We start from the raw sequence: 22114 nt of genomic DNA, 5'->3' as shown, positions 1-22114 counted from the left end.
ACAGGGTTAGGGAGCCTGCTTTTATCCTGGAAACTCAGCTACAGGGTTACGGAGCCTGTTTTTATCCTGGATTCTCAGCTACAGGGTTAGGGAGCCTGTTTTTATCCTGGAAACTCAGCTACAGGGTTAGGGAGCCTATGTTTATCCTGGATACTCAGCTACAAGGTTAGGGAGCCTGTTTTTATCCTGGATACTCAGCTACAGGGTTAGGGAGCCTATGTTTATCCTGGATACTCAGCTACAGGGTTAGGGAGCCTATGTTTATCCTGGATACTCAGCTACAGGGTTACGGAGCCTGTTTTTATCCTGGATACTCAGCTACAGGTTTACGGAGCCTGTTTTAATCCTGGATACTCAGCTACAGGGTTAGGGAGCCTGTTTTTATCCTGGATACTCAGCTACAGGGTTAGGGAGCCTGTTTTTATCCTGGATACTCAGCTACAGGGTTAGGGAGCCTATGTTTATCCTGGATGCTCAGCTACAGGGTTAGGGAGCCTGTTTTTATCCTGGATTCTCAGCTACAGGGTTAGGGAGCCTATGTTTATCCTGGATACTCAGCTACAGGGTTAGGGAGCCTGTTTTTATCCTGGATTCTCAGCTACAGGGTTAGGGAGCCTATGTTTATCCTGGATACTCAGCTACAGGGTTAGGGAGCCTATGTTTATCCTGGATACTCAGCTACTGGGTTACGGAGCCTGTTTTAATCCTGGATACTCAGCTACAGGTTTAGGGAGCCTGTTTTAATCCTAGATACTCAGCTACAGGGTTAGGGAGCCTATGTTTATCCTGGATACTCAGCTACAGGGTTAGGGAGCCTATGTTTATCCTGGATACTCAGCTACAGGGTTAGGGAGCCTGTTTTTATCCTGGATACTCAGCTACAAGGTTAGGGAGCCTATGTTTATCCTGGATACTCAGCTACAAGGTTAGGGAGCCTGTTTTTATCCTGGATACTCAGCTACAGGGTTACGGAGCCTGTTTTTATCCTGGATACTCAGCTACAGGGTTAGGGAGCCTGTTTTTATCCTGGATACACAGCTACAGGGTTAGGGAGCCTATGTTTATCCTGGATACTCAGCTACAGAGTTAGGGAGCCTGTTTTTATCCTGGATTCTCAGCTACAGGGTTAGGGAGCCTATGTTTATCCTGGATACTCAGCTACAGGGTTAGGGAGCCCGTTTTTATCCTGGATTCTCAGCTACAGGGTTAGGGAGCCTATGTTTATCCTGGATACACAGCTACAGGGTTAGGGAGCCTATGTTTATCCTGGATACTCAGCTACTGGGTTACGGAGCCTGTTTTAATCCTGGATACTCAGCTTCAGGGTTAGGGAGCCTGTTTTTATCCTGGATACTCAGCTACAGGGTTACGGAGCCTGTTTTTATCCTGGATACTCAGCTACAGGGTTAGGGAGCCTGTTTTTATCCTGGATACACAGCTACAGGGTTAGGGAGCCTATGTTTATCCTGGATACTCAGCTACAGGGTTAGGGAGCCTGTTTTTATCCTGGATTCTCAGCTACAGGGTTAGGGAGCCTATGTTTATCCTGGATACTCAGCTACAGGGTTAGGGAGCCCGTTTTTATCCTGGATTCTCAGCTACAGGGTTAGGGAGCCTATGTTTATCCTGGATACACAGCTACAGGGTTAGGGAGCCTATGTTTATCCTGGATACTCAGCTACTGGGTTACGGAGCCTGTTTTAATCCTGGATACTCAGCTTCAGGGTTAGGGAGCCTGTTTTTATCCTGGATACTCAGCTACAGGGTTAGGGAGCCAATGTTTATCCTGGATACTCAGCTACAAGGTTAGGGAGCCTGTTTTTATCCTGGATACTCAGCTACAGGGTTACGGAGCCTGTTTTTATCCTGGATACTCAGCTACAGGGTTAGGGAGCCTGTTTTTATCCTGGATACTCAGCTACAGGGTTAGGGAGCCTATGTTTATCCTGGATACTCAGCTACAAGGTTCGGGAGCCTGTTTTTATCCTGGATACTCAGCTACAGGGTTACGGAGCCTATGTTTATCCTGGATACTCAGCTACAGGGTTACGGAGCCTATGTTTATCCTGGATACTCAGCTACAGGGTTAGGGAGCCTGTTTTTATCCTGGATACTCAGCTACAGGGTTAGGGAGCCTATGTTTATCCTGGATACTCAGCTACAGGGTTAGGGAGCCTGTTTTTATCCTGGATTCTCAGCTACAGGGTTAGGGAGCCTATGTTTATCCTGGATACTCAGCTACAGGGTTAGGGAGCCCGTTTTTATCCTGGATTATCAGCTACAGGGTTAGGGAGCCTATGTTTATCCTGGATACTCAGCTACAGTGTTAGGGAGCCTATGTTTATCCTGGATACTCAGCTACAGGGTTAGGGAGCCTGTTTTTATCCTGTATACTCAGCTACAGGGTTAGGGAGCCTATGTTTATCCTGGATACTCAGCTACAAGGTTAGGGAGCCTGTTTTTATCCTGGATACTCAGCTACAGGGTTACGGAGCCTGTTTTTATCCTGGATACTCAGCTACAGGGTTAGGGAGCCTGTTTTTATCCTGGATACTCAGCTACAGGGTTAGGGAGCCTATGTTTATCCTGGATACTCAGCTACAGGGTTAGGGAGCCTGTTTTTATCCTGGATTCTCAGCTACAGGGTTAGGGAGCCTATGTTTATCCTGGATACTCAGCTACAGGGTTAGGGAGCCCGTTTTTATCCTGGATACTCAGCTACAGGGTTAGGGAGCCTATGTTTATCCTGGATACTCAGCTACAGGGTTAGGGAGCCTATGTTTATCTTGGATACTCAGCTACAGGGTTACAGAGCCTGTTTTTATCCTGGATACTCAGCTACAGGGTTACGGAGCCTGTTTTTATCCTGGATACTCAGCTACAGGGTTAGGGAGCCTATGTTTATCCTGGATACTCAGCTACAGGGTTAGGGAGCCTGTGTTTATCCTGGATACTCAGCTACAGGGTTAGGGAGCCTGTTTTTATCCTGGATACTCAGCTACAGGGTTACGGAGCCTATTTTTATCCTGTATACTCAGCTACAGGGTTAGGGAGCCTGTTTTTATCCTGGATACTCAGCTACAGGGTTACGGAGCCAGTTTTTATCCTGGATTCTCAGCTACAGGGTTAGGGAGCCTGTTTTTATCCTGGATACTCAGCTACAGGGTTAGGGAGCCTATGTTTATCCTGGATACTCAGCTACAAGGTTAGGGAGCCTGTTTTTATCCTGGATACTCAGCTACAGGGTTACGGAGCCTGTTTTTATCCTGGATACTCAGCTACAGGGTTAGGGAGCCTGTTTTTATCCTGGATACTCAGCTACAGGGTTAGGGAGCCTATGTTTATCCTGGATACTCAGCTACAGGGTTAGGGAGCCTGTTTTTATCCTGGATTCTCAGCTACAGGGTTAGGGAGCCTATGTTTATCCTGGATACTCAGCTACAGGGTTAGGGAGCCCGTTTTTATCCTGGATTCTCAGCTACAGGGTTAGGGAGCCTATGTTTATCCTGGATACTCAGCTACAGGGTTAGGGAGCCTATGTTTATCCTGGATACTCAGCTACTGGGTTACGGAGCCTGTTTTAATCTTGGATACTCAGCTACAGGGTTAGGGAGCCTGTTTTTATCCTGGATACTCAGCTACAGGGTTAGGGAGCCAATGTTTATCCTGGATACTCAGCTACAAGGTTAGGGAGCCTGTTTTTATCCTGGATACTCAGCTACAGGGTTACGGAGCCTGTTTTTATCCTGGATACTCAGCTACAGGGTTAGGGAGCCTGTTTTTATCCTGGATACTCAGCTACAGGGTTAGGGAGCCTATGTTTATCCTGGATACTCAGCTACAGGGTTAGGGAGCCTGTTTTTATCCTGGATTCTCAGCTACAGGGTTAGGGAGCCTATGTTTATCCTGGATACTCAGCTACAGGGTTAGGGAGCCCGTTTTTATCCTGGATTCTCAGCTACAGGGTTAGGGAGCCTATGTTTATCCTGGATACTCAGCTACAGGGTTAGGGAGCCTATGTTTATCCTGGATACTCAGCTACAGGGTTAGGGAGCCTGTTTTTATCCTGTATACTCAGCTACAGGGTTAGGGAGCCTGTTTTTATCCTGGATACTCAGCTACAGGGTTAGGGAGCCTATGTTTATCCTGGATACTCAGCTACAGGGTTAGGGAGCCTGTTTTTATCCTGGATTCTCAGCTACAGGGTTAGGGATCCTATGTTTATCCTGGATACTCAGCTACAGGGTTAGGGAGCCCGTTTTTATCCTGGATTCTCAGCTACAGGGTTAGGGAGCCTATGTTTATCCTGGATACTCAGCTACAGGGTTAGGGAGCCTATGTTTATCTTGGATACTCAGCTACAGGGTTACAGAGCCTGTTTTTATCCTGGATACTCAGCTACAGGGTTAGGGAGCCTGTGTTTATCCTGGATACTCAGCTACAGGGTTACGGAGCCTATTTTTATCCTGTATACTCAGCTACAGGGTTAGGGAGCCTGTTTTTATCCTGGATACTCAGCTACAGGGTTACGGAGCCAGTTTTTATCCTGGATTCTCAGCTACAGGGTTAGGGAGCCTGTTTTTATCCTGGATACTCAGCTACAGGGTTAGGGAGCCTATGTTTATCCTGGATACTCAGCTACAAGGTTAGGGAGCCTGTTTTTATCCTGGATACTCAGCTACAGGGTTACGGAGCCTGTTTTTATCCTGGATACTCAGCTACAGGGTTAGGGAGCCTGTTTTTATCCTGGATACTCAGCTACAGGGTTAGGGAGCCTATGTTTATCCTGGATTCTCAGCTACAGGGTTAGGGAGCCTGTTTTTATCCTGGATTCTCAGCTACAGGGTTAGGGAGCCTATGTTTATCCTGGATACTCAGCTACAGGGTTAGGGAGCCCGTTTTTATCCTGGATTCTCAGCTACAGGGTTAGGGAGCCTATGTTTATCCTGGATACTCAGCTACTGGGTTACGGAGCCTGTTTTAATCCTGGATACTCAGCTACAGGGTTAGGGAGCCTGTTTTTATCCTGGATACTCAGCTACAGGGTTAGGGAGCCAATGTTTATCCTGGATACTCAGCTACAAGGTTAGGGAGCCTGTTTTTATCCTGGATACTCAGCTACAGGGTTACGGAGCCTGTTTTTATCCTGGATACTCAGCTACAGGGTTAGGGAGCCTGTTTTTATCCTGGATACTCAGCTACAGGGTTAGGGAGCCTATGTTTATCCTGGATACTCAGCTACAGGGTTAGGGAGCCTGTTTTTATCCTGGATTCTCAGCTACAGGGTTAGGGAGCCTATGTTTATCCTGGATACTCAGCTACAGGGTTAGGGAGCCCGTTTTTATCCTGGATTCTCAGCTACAGGGTTAGGGAGCCTATGTTTATCCTGGATACTCAGCTACAGGGTTAGGGAGCCTATGTTTATCCTGGATACTCAGCTACAGGGTTAGGGAGCCTGTTTTTATCCTGTATACTCAGCTACAGGGTTAGGGAGCCTATGTTTATCCTGGATACTCAGCTACAAGGTTAGGGAGCCTGTTTTTATCCTGGATACTCAGCTACAGGGTTACGGAGCCTGTTTTTATCCTGGATACTCAGCTACAGGGTTAGGGAGCCTGTTTTTATCCTGGATACTCAGCTACAGGGTTAGGGAGCCTATGTTTATCCTGGATACTCAGCTACAGGGTTAGGGAGCCTGTTTTTATCCTGGATTCTCAGCTACAGGGTTAGGGAGCCTATGTTTATCCTGGATACTCAGCTACAGGGTTAGGGAGCCCGTTTTTATCCTGGATTCTCAGCTACAGGGTTGGGGAGCCTATGTTTATCCTGGATACTCAGCTACAGGGTTAGGGAGCCTGTTTTTATCCTGGATACTCAGCTACAGGGTTACGGAGCCTGTTTTTATCCTGGATACTCAGCTACAGGGTTAGGGAGCCTGTTTTTATCCTGGATACTCAGCTACAGGGTTAGGGAGCCTATGTTTATCCTGGATACTCAGCTACAGGGTTAGGGAGCCTGTTTTTATCCTGGATTCTCAGCTACAGGGTTAGGGAGCCTATGTTTATCCTGGATACTCAGCTACAGGGTTAGGGAGCCCGTTTTTATCCTGGATACTCAGCTACAGGGTTAGGGAGCCTATGTTTATCCTGGATACTCAGCTACAGGGTTAGGGAGCCTATGTTTATCCTGGATACTCAGCTACAGGGTTAGGGAGCCTGTTTTTATCCTGTATACTCAGCTACAGGGTTAGGGAGCCTATGTTTATCCTGGATACTCAGCTACAGGGTTACGGAGCCTGTTTTTATCCTGGATACTCAGCTACAGGGTTAGGGAGCCTATGTTTATCCTGGATACTCAGCTACAGGGTTAGGGAGCCTATGTTTATCCTGGATACTCAGCTACAGGGTTACGGAGCCTGTTTTTATCCTGGATACTCAGCTACAGGGTTAGGGAGCCTTTTTTTATCCTGTATACTCAGCTACAGGGTTACGGAGCCTGTTTTTATCCTGGATACTCAGCTACAGGGTTAGGGAGCCTGTTTTTATCCTGGATACTCAGCTACAGGGTTAGGGAGCCTATGTTTATCCTGGATACTCAGCTACAGGGTTAGGGAGCCTGTTTTTATCCTGGATTCTCAGCTACAGGGTTAGGGAGCCTATGTTTATCCTGGATACTCAGCTACAGGGTTAGGGAGCCCGTTTTTATCCTGGATTCTCAGCTACAGGGTTAGGGAGCCTATGTTTATCCTGGATACTCAGCTACTGGGTTACGGAGCCTGTTTTAATCCTGGATACTCAGCTACAGGGTTAGGGAGCCTGTTTTTATCCTGGATCTTCAGCTACAGGGTTTAATGAGCCAATGTTTATCCTGGATACTCAGCTACAGGGTTAGGGAGCCTGTTTTTATCCTGGATACTCAGCTACAAGGTTAGGGAGCCTGTTTTTATCCTGGATACTCAGCTAGCCTGCCCTGCAGTGACTCCCTCAGCAGTGTAGGTTTATGACAAACGAAAAAAGATCTAAAAAAAGGTATTGGAGGTTCCATGTCTTTGAGTAATCAGTTCTTTGTGGAAGAAGCATCACCAGGGATCACCGGGCATGCCAAGTCCCCTCTCCTTTATACACTTACACACAAACACTCATGTGCATGCACTCACACACAAATGCATGTACAGGGTCTGTTTCTGGATGCCCTCCTTAGAGCGGACCATGTCACAAGACCCAATTCCTAGCTGTAACAGTTGCATCCCTCATGGGCATTTTTATTTTACTATTTTTATTTGACCGTTTTTTTGCCAGGTAAGTTGACTGAGAACACATTCTCATTTACAGCAACGACCTGGGAAATAGTTACAGGCGAAAGGAGTGGGATGAAAGAGGCAATTGTAAGCTGGGGATGATTAGGTGACCCTGATGGTATGATGATGATGTAATGGTATGAGGGACAGCTTAGGAAACGCCTGCACACACAGACAGACACAAACACACACACACGCACAAACACACACACACACACGCACACCAGGGTTTCCATTAGGAAAAAGTGACGCTGTACAACCTGACTAGGAAGATTTGAATTTACCGTCCACCCACTGTGTTCAGAATGTCAGAAATCACATTTACCTTTTATTTATGGTAATGTATCTAAACAGAACATGTCAACTCATGTAATGAAGCAGTAAAAAAAAAAATTATCCAACATTTTCCAAATGCAATTTGCAGGAAAACATCATCCTAAACAGTGCACCAGGGAAAACACCATTCTAAACAGTGCACCAGGGAAAACACCATTCTAAACAGTGCACCAGGGAAAACACCATTCTAAACAGTGCACATGGGAAAACACCATTCTAAACAGTGCACCAGGGAAAACACCATTCTAAACAGTGCACCTGGGAAAACACCATTCTAAACAGTGCACCAGGGAAAACACCATTCTAAACAGTGCACCAGGGAAAACACCATTCTAAACAGTGCACCAGGGAAAACACCATTCTAAACAGTGCACCAGGGAAAACACCATTCTAAACAGTGCACCAGGGAAAACACCATTCTAAACAGTGCACCAGGGAAAACACCATTCTAAACAGTGCACCAGGGAAAACACCATTCTAAACAGTGCACCAGGGAAAACACCATTCTAAACAGTGCACCAGGGAAAACACCATTCTAAACTGTGCACCAGGGAAAACACCATTCTAAACAGTGCACCAGGGAAAACACCATTCTAAACAGTGCACCAGGGAAAACACCATTCTAAACAGTGCACCAGGGAAAACACCATTCTAAACAGTGCACCAGGGAAAACACCATTCTAAACAGTGCACCAGGGAAAACACCATTCTAAACAGTGCACCAGGGAAAACACCATTCTAAAGTGTGCACCAGGGAAAACACCATTCTAAACAGTGCACCAGGGAAAACACCATTCTAAACAGTGCACCAGGGAAAACACTATTCTAAACAGTGCACCAGGGAAAACACCATTCTAAACAGTGCACCAGGGAAAACACCATTCTAAACAGTGCACCAGGGAAAACACCATTCTAAAGTGTGCACCAGGGAAAACACCATTCTAAACAGTGCACCAGGGAAAACACCATTCTAAAGTGTGCACCAGGGAAAACACCATTCTAAACTGTGCACCAGGGAAAACACCATTCTAAACAGTGCACCAGGGAAAACACCATTCTAAAGTGTGCACCAGGGAAAACACCATTCTAAAGTGTGCACCAGGGAAAACACCATTCTAAACTGTGCACCAGGGAAAACACCATTCTAAACAGTGCACCAGGGAAAACACTATTCTAAACAGTGCACCAGGGAAACACCATTCTAAACAGTGCACCAGGGAAAACACCATTCTAAACAGTGCACCAGGGAAAACACCATTCTAAACAGTGCACCAGGGACAACATCATTCTAAACAGTGCACCTGGGAAAACACCATTCTAAACTGTGCACCAGGGAAAACACCATTCTAAACTGTGCACCAGGGAAAACACCATTCTAAACAGTGCACCAGGGAAAACACTATTCTAAACAGTGCACCAGGGAAAACACCATTCTAAACAGTGCACCAGGGAAAACACCATTCTAAACAGTGCACCAGGGAAAACACCATTCTAAACAGTGCACCAGGGACAACATCATTCTAAACAGTGCACCTGGGAAAACACCATTCTAAACAGTGCACCAGGGAAAACACCATTCTAAACAGTGCACCAGGGAAAACACTATTCTAAACAGTGCACCAGGGAAAACACCATTCTAAACAGTGCACCAGGGAAAACACCATTCTAAACAGTGCACCAGGGAAAACACCATTCTAAACAGTGCACCAGGGAAAACACCATTCTAAACAGTGCACCAGGGAAAACACCATTCTAAACAGTGCACCTGGGAAAACACCATTCTAAACAGTGCACCAGGGAAAACACCATTCTAAACAGTGCACCAGGGAAAACACCATTCTAAACAGTGCACCAGGGAAAACACCATTCTAAACTGTGCACCAGGGAAAACACCATTCTAAACAGTGCACCAGGGAAAACACCATTCTAAACAGTGCACCAGGGAAAACACCATTCTAAACAGTGCACCAGGGAAAACACCATTCTAAACAGTGCACCAGGGAAAACACCATTCTAAACAGTGCACCAGGGAAAACACCATTCTAAAGTGTGCACCAGGGAAAACACCATTCTAAACTGTGCACCAGGGAAAACACCATTCTAAACAGTGCACCAGGGAAAACACTATTCTAAACAGTGCACCAGGGAAAACACCATTCTAAACAGTGCACCAGGGAAAACACCATTCTAAACAGTGCACCAGGGAAAACACCATTCTAAACAGTGCACCAGGGACAACATCATTCTAAACAGTGCACCTGGGAAAACACCATTCTAAACTGTGCACCAGGGAAAACACCATTCTAAACTGTGCACCAGGGAAAACACCATTCTAAACAGTGCACCAGGGAAAACACTATTCTAAACAGTGCACCAGGGAAAACACCATTCTAAACAGTGCACCAGGGAAAACACCATTCTAAACAGTGCACCAGGGAAAACACCATTCTAAACAGTGCACCAGGGACAACATCATTCTAAACAGTGCACCTGGGAAAACACCATTCTAAACAGTGCACCAGGGAAAACACCATTCTAAACAGTGCACCAGGGAAAACACTATTCTAACAGTGCACCAGGGAAAACACCATTCTAAACAGTGCACCAGGGAAAACACCATTCTAAACAGTGCACCAGGGAAAACACCATTCTAAACAGTGCACCAGGGAAAACACCATTCTAAACAGTGCACCAGGGAAAACACCATTCTAAACAGTGCACCTGGGAAAACACCATTCTAAACAGTGCACCAGGGAAAACACCATTCTAAACAGTGCACCAGGGAAAACACCATTCTAAACAGTGCACCAGGGAAAACACCATTCTAAACTGTGCACCAGGGAAACACCATTCTAAACAGTGCACCAGGGAAAACACCATTCTAAACAGTGCACCAGGGAAAACACCATTCTAAACAGTGCACCAGGGAAAACACCATTCTAAACAGTGCACCAGGGAAAACACCATTCTAAACAGTTGCACCAGGGAAAACACCATTCTAAACAGTGCACCAGGGAAAACACCATTCTAAACAGTGCACCAGGGAAAACACCATTCTAAACAGTGCCACAGGGAAAACACCATTCTAAACAGTGCACCAGGGAAAACACCATTCTAAGCAGTGCACCAGGGAAAACCACCATTCTAAACAGTGCACCAGGGAAAACACCATTCTAAACAGTGCACCAGGGAAAACACCATTCTAAACAGTGCACCAGGGAAAACACCATTCTAAGCAGTGCACCAGGGAAAACACCATTCTAAACAGTGCACCAGGGAAAACACCATTCTAAACATGCACCAGGGAAAACACCATTCTAACAGTGCACCAGGGAAAACATCATTCTAAACAGTGCACCAGGGAAACCACCATTCTAAACAGTGCACCAGGGAAAACACCATTCTAAACAGTGCACCAGGGAAAACATCATTCTAAACAGTGCAACCAGGGAAAACACCATTCTAAACAGTTGCACCAGGGAAAACACCATTCTAAACAGTGCACCAGGGAAAAACACCATTCTAAACCGTGCACCAGGGAAAACACCATTCTAAACAGTGCACCAGGGAAAACACCATTCTAAACAGTGCACCAGGGAAAACACCATTCTAAACAGTGCACCAGGGAAACACAATTCTAAACAGTGCACCAGGGAAAACAACCCATTCTAACAGTGCCCAGGGAAAACACATTCTAAACAGTGCACCAGGGAAAACACCATTCTAACAGTGCACATGGAAAACACATTCTAAACAGTGCACCAGGGAAAACACATTCTATACAGTGCTACCAGGGAAAACACCATTCTAAACCAGTGCACCAGGGAAAACACCATTATAAACAGTGCACCAGGGAAAACACCATTCTAAACAGTGCACCAGGGAAACCACCATTCTAAACAGTGCACCAGGAAAACACCATTCTAAACAGTGCACCAGGAAAAACACCATTCTAAACAGTGCACCAGGGAAAACACCATTCTAAGCAGTGCACCAGGGAAAACACCATTCTAAACAGTGCACCAGGGAAAACACCATTCTAAACAGTGCACCAGGGGAAAACACCATTCTAAACAGTGCACCAGGGAAAACACCATTCTAAGCAGTGCACCAGGGAAAACACCATTCTAAACAGTGCACCAGGGAAAACACCATTCTAAACAGTGCACCAGGGAAAACACCATTCTAAACAGTGCACCAGGGAAAACATCATTCTAAACAGTGCACCAGGGAAAACACCATTCTAAACAGTGCACCAGGGAAAACACCATTCTAACAGTGCACCAGGGAAAACACCATTCTAAACAGTGCACCAGGGAAAACCCATTCTAAACAGTGCACCAGGGAAAACACCATTCTAAACAGTGCACCAGGGAAAACACCATTCTAAACAGTGCACCAGGGAAAACACCATTCTAAACAGTGCACCAGGAAAACACCATTCTAAACAGTGCACCAGGGAAAACACCATTCTAAACAGTGCACCAGGGAAAACACCATTCTAAACAGTGCACCAGGGAAAACACCATTCTAAACAGTGCACCAGGGAAAAACACCATTCTAAACAGTGCACCAGGGAAAACACCATTCTATACAGTGCACCAGGGAAAACACCATTCTAAACAGTGCACCAGGGAAAACACCATTCTAAACAGTGCACCAGGGAAAACACCATTCTAAACAGTGCACCAGGGAAAACACCATTCTAAACAGTGCACCAGGGAAAACACCATTCTAAACACTGCACCAGGGAAAACACCATTCTAAACAGTGCACCAGGGAAAACACCATTCTAAACAGTGCACCAGGAAACACCATTCTAAACAGTGCACCAGGGAAAACACCATTCTAAACAGTGCACCAGGGAAAACACCATTCTATACAGTGCACCAGGGAAAACACCATTCTAACAGTGCACCTGGGAAAACACCATTCTAAACAGTGCACCAGGGAAAACACCATTCTAAACAGTGCACCTGAGAAAACACCATTCTAAACAGTGCACCTGGGAAAACACCATTCTAAAGAGTGCACCTGGGAAAACACCATTCTAAACAGTGCACCAGGGAAAACACCTTTCTAAACAGTGCACCTGGGAAAACACCATTCTAAACAGTGCACCAGGGAAAACACCATTCTAAACAGTGCACCAGGGAAAACACCATTCTAAACAGTGCACCAGGGAAAACACCATTCTAAACAGTGCACCAGGAAAAACACCATTCTAAACAGTGCACCAGGGAAAACACCATTCTAAACAGTGCACCAGGGAAAACACCATTCTAAACAGTGCACCAGGGAAAACACCATTCTAAACAGTGCACCAGGGAAAACACCATTCTAAACAGTGCACCAGGGAAAACACCATTCTAAACAGTGCACCAGGGAAAACACCATTCTAAACAGTGCACCAGGGAAAACACCATTCTAAACAGTGCACCAGGGAAAACACCATTCTAAACAGTGCACCAGGGAAAACACCATTCTAAACAGTGCACCTGGGAAAACACCATTCTAAACAGTGCACCTGGGAAAACACCATTCTAAGCAGTGCACCAGGGAAAACACCATTCTAAACAGTGCACCTGGGAAAACACCATTCTAAACAGTGCACCAGGGAAAACACCATTCTAAACAGTGCACCAGGGAAAACACCATTCTAAACAGTGCACCTGGGAAAACACCATTCTAAACAGTGCACCAGGGAAAACACCATTCTAAACAGTGCACCAGGGAAAACACCATTCTAAACAGTGCACCAGGGAAAACACCATTCTAAACAGTGCACCAGGGAAAACACCATTCTAAGCAGTGCACCAGGGAAAACACCATTCTAAACAGTGCACCAGGGAAAACACCATTCTAAACAGTGCACCAGGGAAAACACCATTCTAAACAGTGCACCAGGGAAAACATCATTCTAAACAGTGCACCAGGGAAAACACCATTCTAAACAGTGCACCAGGGAAAACACCATTCTATACAGTGCACCAGGGAAAACACCATTCTAAACAGTGCACCAGGGAAAACACCATTCTAAACAGTGCACCAGGGAAAACACCATTCTAAACAGTGCACCAGGGAAAACACCATTCTAAACACTGCACCAGGGAAAACACCATTCTAAACAGTGCACCAGGGAAAACACCATTCTAAACAGTGCACCAGGGAAAACACCATTCTAAACAGTGCACCAGGGAAAACACCATTCTAAACAGTGCACCAGGGAAAACACCATTCTATACAGTGCACCAGGGAAAACACCATTCTAAACAGTGCACCTGGGAAAACACCATTCTAAACAGTGCACCAGGGAAAACACCATTCTAAACAGTGCACCTGAGAAAACACCATTCTAAACAGTGCACCTGGGAAAACACCATTCTAAAGAGTGCACCTGGGAAAACACCATTCTAAACAGTGCACCAGGGAAAACACCTTTCTAAACAGTGCACCTGGGAAAACACCATTCTAAACAGTGCACCAGGGAAAACACCATTCTAAACAGTGCACCAGGGAAAACACCATTCTAAACAGTGCACCAGGGAAAACACCATTCTAAACAGTGCACCAGGAAAAACACCATTCTAAACAGTGCACCAGGGAAAACACCATTCTAAACAGTGCACCAGGGAAAACACCATTCTAAACAGTGCACCAGGGAAAACACCATTCTAAACAGTGCACCAGGGAAAACACCATTCTAAACAGTGCACCAGGGAAAACACCATTCTAAACAGTGCACCAGGGAAAACACCATTCTAAACAGTGCACCAGGGAAAACACCATTCTAAACAGTGCACCAGGGAAAACACCATTCTAAACAGTGCACCAGGGAAAACACCATTCTAAACAGTGCACCTGGGAAAACACCATTCTAAACAGTGCACCTGGGAAAACACCATTCTAAGCAGTGCACCAGGGAAAACACCATTCTAAACAGTGCACCTGGGAAAACACCATTCTAAACAGTGCACCAGGGAAAACACCATTCTAAACAGTGCACCAGGGAAAACACCATTCTAAACAGTGCACCTGGGAAAACACCATTCTAAACAGTGCACCAGGGAAAACACCATTCTAAACAGTGCACCAGGGAAAACACCATTCTAAACAGTGCACCAGGGAAAACACCATTCTAAACAGTGCACCAGGGAAAACACCATTCTAAGCAGTGCACCAGGGAAAACACCATTCTAAACAGTGCACCAGGGAAAACACCATTCTAAACAGTGCACCAGGGAAAACACCATTCTAAACAGTGCACCAGGGAAAACATCATTCTAAACAGTGCACCAGGGAAAACACCATTCTAAACAGTGCACCAGGGAAAACACCATTCTAAACAGTGCACCAGGGAAAACACCATTCTAAACAGTGCACCAGGGAAAACACCATTCTAAACAGTGCACCAGGGAAAACACCATTCTAAACAGTGCACCAGGGAAAACACCATTCTAAACAGTGCACCAGGGAAAACACCATTCTAAACAGTGCACCAGGGAAAACACCATTCTAAACAGTGCACCAGGGAAAACACCATTCTAAACAGTGCACCAGGGAAAACACCATTCTAAACAGTGCACCAGGGAAAACACCATTCTAAACAGTGCACCAGGGAAAACACCATTCTATACAGTGCACCAGGGAAAACACCATTCTAAACAGTGCACCAGGGAAAACACCATTCTAAACAGTGCACCAGGGAAAACACCATTCTAAACAGTGCACCAGGGAAAACACCATTCTATACAGTGCACCAGGGAAAACACCATTCTAAACAGTGCACCTGGGAAAACACCATTCTAAACAGTGCACCAGGGAAAACACCATTCTAAACAGTGCACCTGAGAAAACACCATTCTAAACAGTGCACCTGGGAAAACACCATTCTAAAGAGTGCACCTGGGAAAACACCATTCTAAACAGTGCACCAGGGAAAACACCTTTCTAAACAGTGCACCTGGGAAAACACCATTCTAAACAGTGCACCAGGGAAAACACCATTCTAAACAGTGCACCAGGGAAAACACCATTCTAAACAGTGCACCAGGGAAAACACCATTCTAAACAGTGCACCAGGAAAGACATCATTCTAAACAGTGCACCAGGGAAAACACCATTCTAAACAGTGCACCAGGGAAAACACCATTCTAAACAGTGCACCAGGGAAAACACCATTCTAAACAGTGCAAGCGGGAAAACACCATTCTAAACAGTGCACCTGGGAAACCACCATTCTAAACAGTGCACCAGGGAAAACACCATTCTAAACAGTGCACCAGGGAAAACACCATTCTAAACAGTGCACCAGGGAAAACACCATTCTAAACAGTGCACCAGGGAAGACATCATTCTAAACAGTGCACCAGGGAAAACACCATTCTAAACAGCCGTAGTGCTCCGAAACAGGATTGTGTTGAGGCGCAGATCGGTGCAAAGGTACCAAAACATTTCTGCAGTATTGAAGGTCCCCTAGAACACAGTAGCGTCCATCATTCTTAAATGGAAGAAGATTGGAACCACCAATACTCTTCCTAGAGCTGGCCGCCCGGCCAAACTGAGCCATCGGGGAAGAAGGGCCTTGGTCAGGGACGTGACCAAGAACTCGACAGAGCTCCAAGAAAATAGGTCAAATGAAATAAATTCATTAGGCCCTAATCTATGGATTTCACAGGACTGGAACTACAGATATGCATCTGTTGGTCACAGATAACTTTAAAAAGGTAGGGGTGTGGGTCAGAAAACCAGTCGGTATCTGGTGTGACCACCATTTGCCTCATGTAGATCTCCTTCGCATACACTTGATCAGGCTGTTGATTGTGGCCTGTGGAATGTTGTTCCACTCCTTTTCAATGGCTGTACTAAGCTGCTGGGTATTCACGGGAAATGGAACACACTGTCATACATATTGATCCACAGCATCCAAAACGTGCTCAAGGGGTGACATGTCTGGTATGCAGGCCATGGAAGAACTGGGACATTTTAAGCTTCCAGGAATTGTGTACAGATCCTGGCGACATGAGACCATGCATTATCAGACTGAAACATGAGGTGATGGCGACGGATGAAGTACACGACAATGGGCCTCAGGATCTCGTCACGGTATCTCTGTGCATTTAACTATTTAATACATTTTAGAATAAGGCTGTAACGTAAGAAAATGTGGTCAAGTGGTCTGAATACTTTCCGAATGCACTGTATGTCACCTGTAGTAAATGTACCATTCATCGCCGTCATTTGGTTACATTCATTTCTGTTAATGTATTAATTCATGTATTAATTACAGTCATTTACCATTCTTATTCTAGGAATGGAAATGTTGTTTGCTGAAACGTTGTTTGCAGAGTTCAGAATCTGCTACACTTGTGAGAAACAAGTTTAGGCTTATTTCAAAACCATCATTGACAAGATTTCTAGAGTTTTCATTGTATTTTGTTTGGAGTGATCTAAGTGACCAGTGAGCATGCGTCTGGTGTCTCTGTCCTGATAGTGCCTGAGCACGCTTAAAAGTACCTGGCCTGCTGTGCGGAAATGTAGGAACAGTTTTTTAGTTGTTTTTTTTACATCCGTTGCGGATTCTGTTTTAAACTATCGTTCCTTACAGTAAGCTATTTGAAAAATATTTTCAACAATATCTCCCTCGATAATCACCAATCCTCAGTGTGAAAGAGTAATGGAAGTTATAGGCCTACTGCTTCATTGACCTATAGGATATGAGTTCCATGTGCTCATTTCTTTAGCCGCCAATGGATCACTGTGTACCGATGTGTACATAAGGCTAGTGCTCTTGCATTAGCAGGATTTTTCGATATAATCCTGCTAATGTATAATTTTAAATCTGATTTTTATGATTTACCACATCACAATGATTGAGAAACGAAAACAATATTATTGAAATGAAGCTGTTCCACGAAAATGCTCATATGAAAAAGAAAAGCTCTGTAAACTAGCTCACTAGCTGTAAACTAGCTCTGTAAACTAGCTCTGTAAACTAGCTCTGTAAACTAGCTCTGTAAACTAGCTCTGTAAACTAGCTCTGTAAACTAGCTCACTAGCTGTAAACTAGCTCTGTAAGCTATGCGCGTGTGATAGTTGAGTTGGATGAATAAGATAAATAACGAAAATACACACAGGTTCATTTAATTTCAATAAATTATGCAAATTAATCTATAGACCAATAACCATGATGGTCAATTGTATTTCCATCAATTAATAAAACGCTGTCACGACTTCAGCCGAAGTTGGTGCCTCTCCTTGTTCGGGTGGCGTTTGGCGGTCGTCATCACCGGCTTTCTAGCTGCCACCGATCTACGTTTCTTTTTCCATTTGTTTTGTCTTGACTGTACACAACTGATTCCCATTACGTTATTTAAAAATATATATATTTCACCTTTATTTAACCAGGTAAGCTAGTTGAGAACAAGTTCTCATTTGCAACTGCGACCTGACCAAGATAAAGCATAGCGGTTCGACACATACAACAACACAGAGTTACACATGGAATGAACAAAACATACAGTCAATAATACAGTAGAAAAGAAAAAAAAAGTCTATATACAGTGAGTGCAAATTAGGTCAAATAAGGGAGTTTAGGCAATAAATAGGCCATGGTGGCGAAGTAATTATAATATGGCAATTAAACACTGGAATGGTAGATGTGCAAAAGATGGATGTGCAAGTAGAGATACTGTGGAGCAAAAGGAGCAAAATAAATAAATACAGTATGGGGATGAGGTAGATAGATGGGCGGTATACAGATGGGCTATGAACAGGTGCAGTGATCTGTGAGCTGCTCTGACAGCTGCTTCTTAAAGCTAGTGAGGGAGATGGGAATCTCCAGCTTCAGTGAGTTTTGCAGTTCGTTCCAGTCAGTGGCAGCAGAGAACTGGAAGGAAAGGCAACCAAAGGAGGAATTGGCTTTGGGGGTGACCAGTGAGATATACCTGCTGGAGCACGTGCTACGAGTGGGTGCTGCTATGGTGACCAGCGAGCTGAGATAAGGCGGGGCTTTACCTAGCAGAGACTTGTAGATAACCTGTAGCCAGTGGGTTTGGTGACGAGTATGAAATGAGGGTTAGGCAACGAGAGTGTATAGGTCGCAGTGGTGATTAGTGTATGGGGCTAGGTGGCAAAACGGATGGCACTGTGATAGACTACATCCAGTTTGCTGAGTAGAGTGTTGGAGGCTATTTTATAGATGACATCGTCGAAGTCAAGGATCGGTAGGATGGTCAGTTTTACATGGGTATGTTTGGCAGCATGAGTGAAGGACCCTTTGTTGCGAAATAGGAAGCCGATTCTAGATTTAATTTTTGATTGGAGATGCTTAATGTGAGTCTGTAAGGAGAGTTTACAGTCTAGCCAGACACCTAGGTATTTGTAATTATCCACGTATTCTAAGTCAGAGCCGTCCAGAGTAGTGATGCTGGATGGGCAGGCAGGTGCGGGCAATGATCGGTTGAATAGCATGCATTTAGTTTTATTTGCGTTTAAGAGCAGTTGGAGGCCAAAGAGGGAGAGTTGTATGGCATTAAAGCTCATCTGGAGGTTAGTTAACACAGTGTCCAAAGAAGGGCCAGAAGTACACAGAATGGTATCGTCTGCGTAGAGGTGGATCAGAGAATCACCAGCAGCAAGAGCGACATCATTGATGTATACAGAGAATAGAGTCGGCCCGAGAATTGAATCCTGTGGCACCCGCATAGAGACTGCCAGAGGTCTGGACAACAGGCCCTCCGATTTGACACACTGAGCTCTATCAGAGAAGTAGTTGGTGAACCAGGCGAAGCAATCATTTGAGAAACCAAGGCTGTTGAGTCTGCCAATAAGAATGTGGTGATTGACAGAGTCAATGGCCAGGTCGATGAATACAGCTGCACAGTAATGTCTCTTATCGATGGCGGTTATGATATCGTTAAGGACCTTGAGCGTGGCTGAGGTGCACCCATGACCAGCTCGGAAACCAGATTGCATAGCGGAGAAGGTACGATGTGATTCAAAATGGTCAGTAATCTGTTTGTTAACATGGCTTTCGAAGACCTTAGAGATGTAGGGTAGGATAGATATAGGTCTGTAGCAGTTTGGGTCTAGAGTGTCTCCCCCTTTGAAGAGGGGGTTGACCGAGGCAACTTTCCAATCTTTGGGAATCTCAGACGATCCTAAAGGGAGGTTGAACAGGCTAGTAATAGGGGTTGCAACAATTTCGGCAGATAATTTTAGAAAGAGAGGATCCAGATTATCTAGCCCGGCTGATTTGTAGGGGTCCAGATTTTGCAGCTCTTTCAGAACATCAGCTATCTGGATATGGGTGAAGGAGAAATGGTGGGGGCTTGGGCGGGTTGCTGTGGAGGGTGCCGTGCAGTTGACCGGGGTAGGGGTAGCCAGGTGGAAAGCATGGCCAGCCGTAGAGAAATGCTTATTGAAATTCTCAATTATAGTGGATTTGTCAGTTGTAACAGTGTTTACTAGCCTCAAAGCAGTGGGGAGCTGGGAGGAGTTGCTCTTATTCTCCATTGACTTTACAGTGTCCCAGAACTTTTTTGAGTTTGTACTGCAGGATGCAAATTTCTGTTTAAAAAATCTAGCCTTAGCTTTCCTAACTGCCTGTCTATATTGGTTCCTAACTTCCCTGAAAAGTTGCATATCACGGGGAATATTTAATGCTAATGCAGAATGCAACAGGATGTTTTTGTGCTTGTCAATGGCAGACAGGTCTGGAGTGAACCAAGGGCTATATCTATTCCTGGTTCTACATTTTTTGAATGGGGCATGCCTATTTAAGATGGTGAGGAAGGCACTATTAAAGAATAACCAGGCATCCTCTACTGTCGGGATGAGGTCAATGTCATTCCAGGATACCCCGGCCAGGTCGATTAGAAAGGCCTGCTCGCAGAAGTGTTTTAGGGAGCGTTTGACAGTGATGAGGCAGTTCTATCTTGTCGGAAAATATTATAGTTAGGAATGGGAATTTCAAGGTTTTTGGTGGCCTTCCTACGCCAGGATTCAGACACAGCCAGGACATCCGGATTGGTAGAGTGTGCTAGGGCAGTGAATAAAACAAACTTAGGGAGGAAGCTTCTAATGTTAACAAGCATGAAACCAAGGCTTTTACGGTTGCAGAAGTCAACAAATGAGAGAGCCTGGGGGATGGGAGTGGAGGTAGACACTGCAGGGCCTGGATTAACCTCTACATCACCAGAGAACAGAGGAGGAGTAGGATAAGGGTACGGCTAAAGGTTAACAGAACTGGACGCCTAGTATGTTCAGAACAGAGAGTAAAAGGAGCAGATTTCTGGGCACGGTAGAATATATTCACCGCATAATGTACAGACAAAGGTATAGTAGGATGTGAATACAGTGGGGGTAAACCTGTGCATATCGTGATAATGAAAGAGATATTGTCTCAAGAAATAGCATTTAAACCAGGTGATGTCACTGCGTGTGTGGGTGGTGGAACTAAATTGTTAGCCGAGGCGTGTTGGGCAGTGCTATAGGCTCGACAGTGAAATAAAACAATAGTTACAAACCAGAACAGCAATCGACACGGCATGGTGACGTTAGGGAAAGGCATGCGTAGCCGGGTGATCATACAAGTTCAGTGCGTGGCTTCAGGCAGCTAGCGGCACGGGGCTAGCAGGCTAACAGAAAGGCCTTAGAGGGATGACGCGACGGAGGAAAATCTGTTGTTGCCTCCTCGTGCAGTTACATCAGCGACGGATCAGCAGGGCTCCGTGTGGTAAACCAGGCCAATTGGCAAAATATGTATAGTGGCCGAAGAAATATGTCCGAAGGGCCTCTTAAGCCAGCAGTCCAATGTGTTTTAGATAGCTAGCAGGCTGCAGATTAGCGGCTGTGAGGTCAGGGGTCGTTAGCTGCTATAATTCCAGGTGGATTTTTTCTTTATCATAATAAAAATGTTAAAAAATCAAATCAAATAAAATAGGTTCAGAGCTTGCTGTAGGAATCCGGAGATATGGAGAAGAATAAGTCCGACTAGCTCTGGTTTGAGTCGCGCTGTACAGACTGGCGAGAGTTATCCGGGATAAAGGTAGCTGATGACCGCTAGCAAAGGATAGCTGACTGCTAGCTAGTGGCTTCGGTATTCGATGGGCCTCGTAAGCCAACATTCCGTTGTGCTCGAGACAGCTTGCATTCAGGGGACGTTAAATCAAATCAAATCAAGTTAGCTGCGAAGGTCGGAAGGTGAGAAGGTTCAGAGCTTGCGATAGGAATCCGGGGATATGGAGAGAAAAATAGGTCCGGTATGCTCTGGTTGAATCACGCTGTACAAACTGGCGAGAGCTTTCCGAGATAGAGGTTAGCTGATGACCGTTAGCTGGCTAATTAGCTGGCTAGTTTATGTTGGAGAGATTCCAGTAATAGAGGCAAAGAAAAATACTTTAGAAAAAAGCAGATCCACACCACATTGGGTGAGGCGGGTTGCAGGAGAGGATTTTGAAGTAAGGGTTTAGAAAAATA

At 45.2% G+C, this 22114-nt stretch overlaps 1 protein-coding gene across 1 annotated transcript in view; it reads right to left on the bottom strand.

Annotated features, from left to right (window-relative positions):
* LOC109882645 (alpha-(1,6)-fucosyltransferase) overlaps positions 1-22114 on the bottom strand; it is a 249398-nt gene that overhangs the window by 214406 nt on the left and 12878 nt on the right. The gene's annotated exons all lie outside the window — the stretch shown is intronic.

Source organism: Oncorhynchus kisutch, linkage group LG21 (genome assembly GCF_002021735.2).
Source record: "Oncorhynchus kisutch isolate 150728-3 linkage group LG21, Okis_V2, whole genome shotgun sequence".
NCBI lineage: Eukaryota > Metazoa > Chordata > Actinopteri > Salmoniformes > Salmonidae > Oncorhynchus > Oncorhynchus kisutch.
This window is presented reverse-complemented; position numbering and strand designations above follow the sequence as displayed.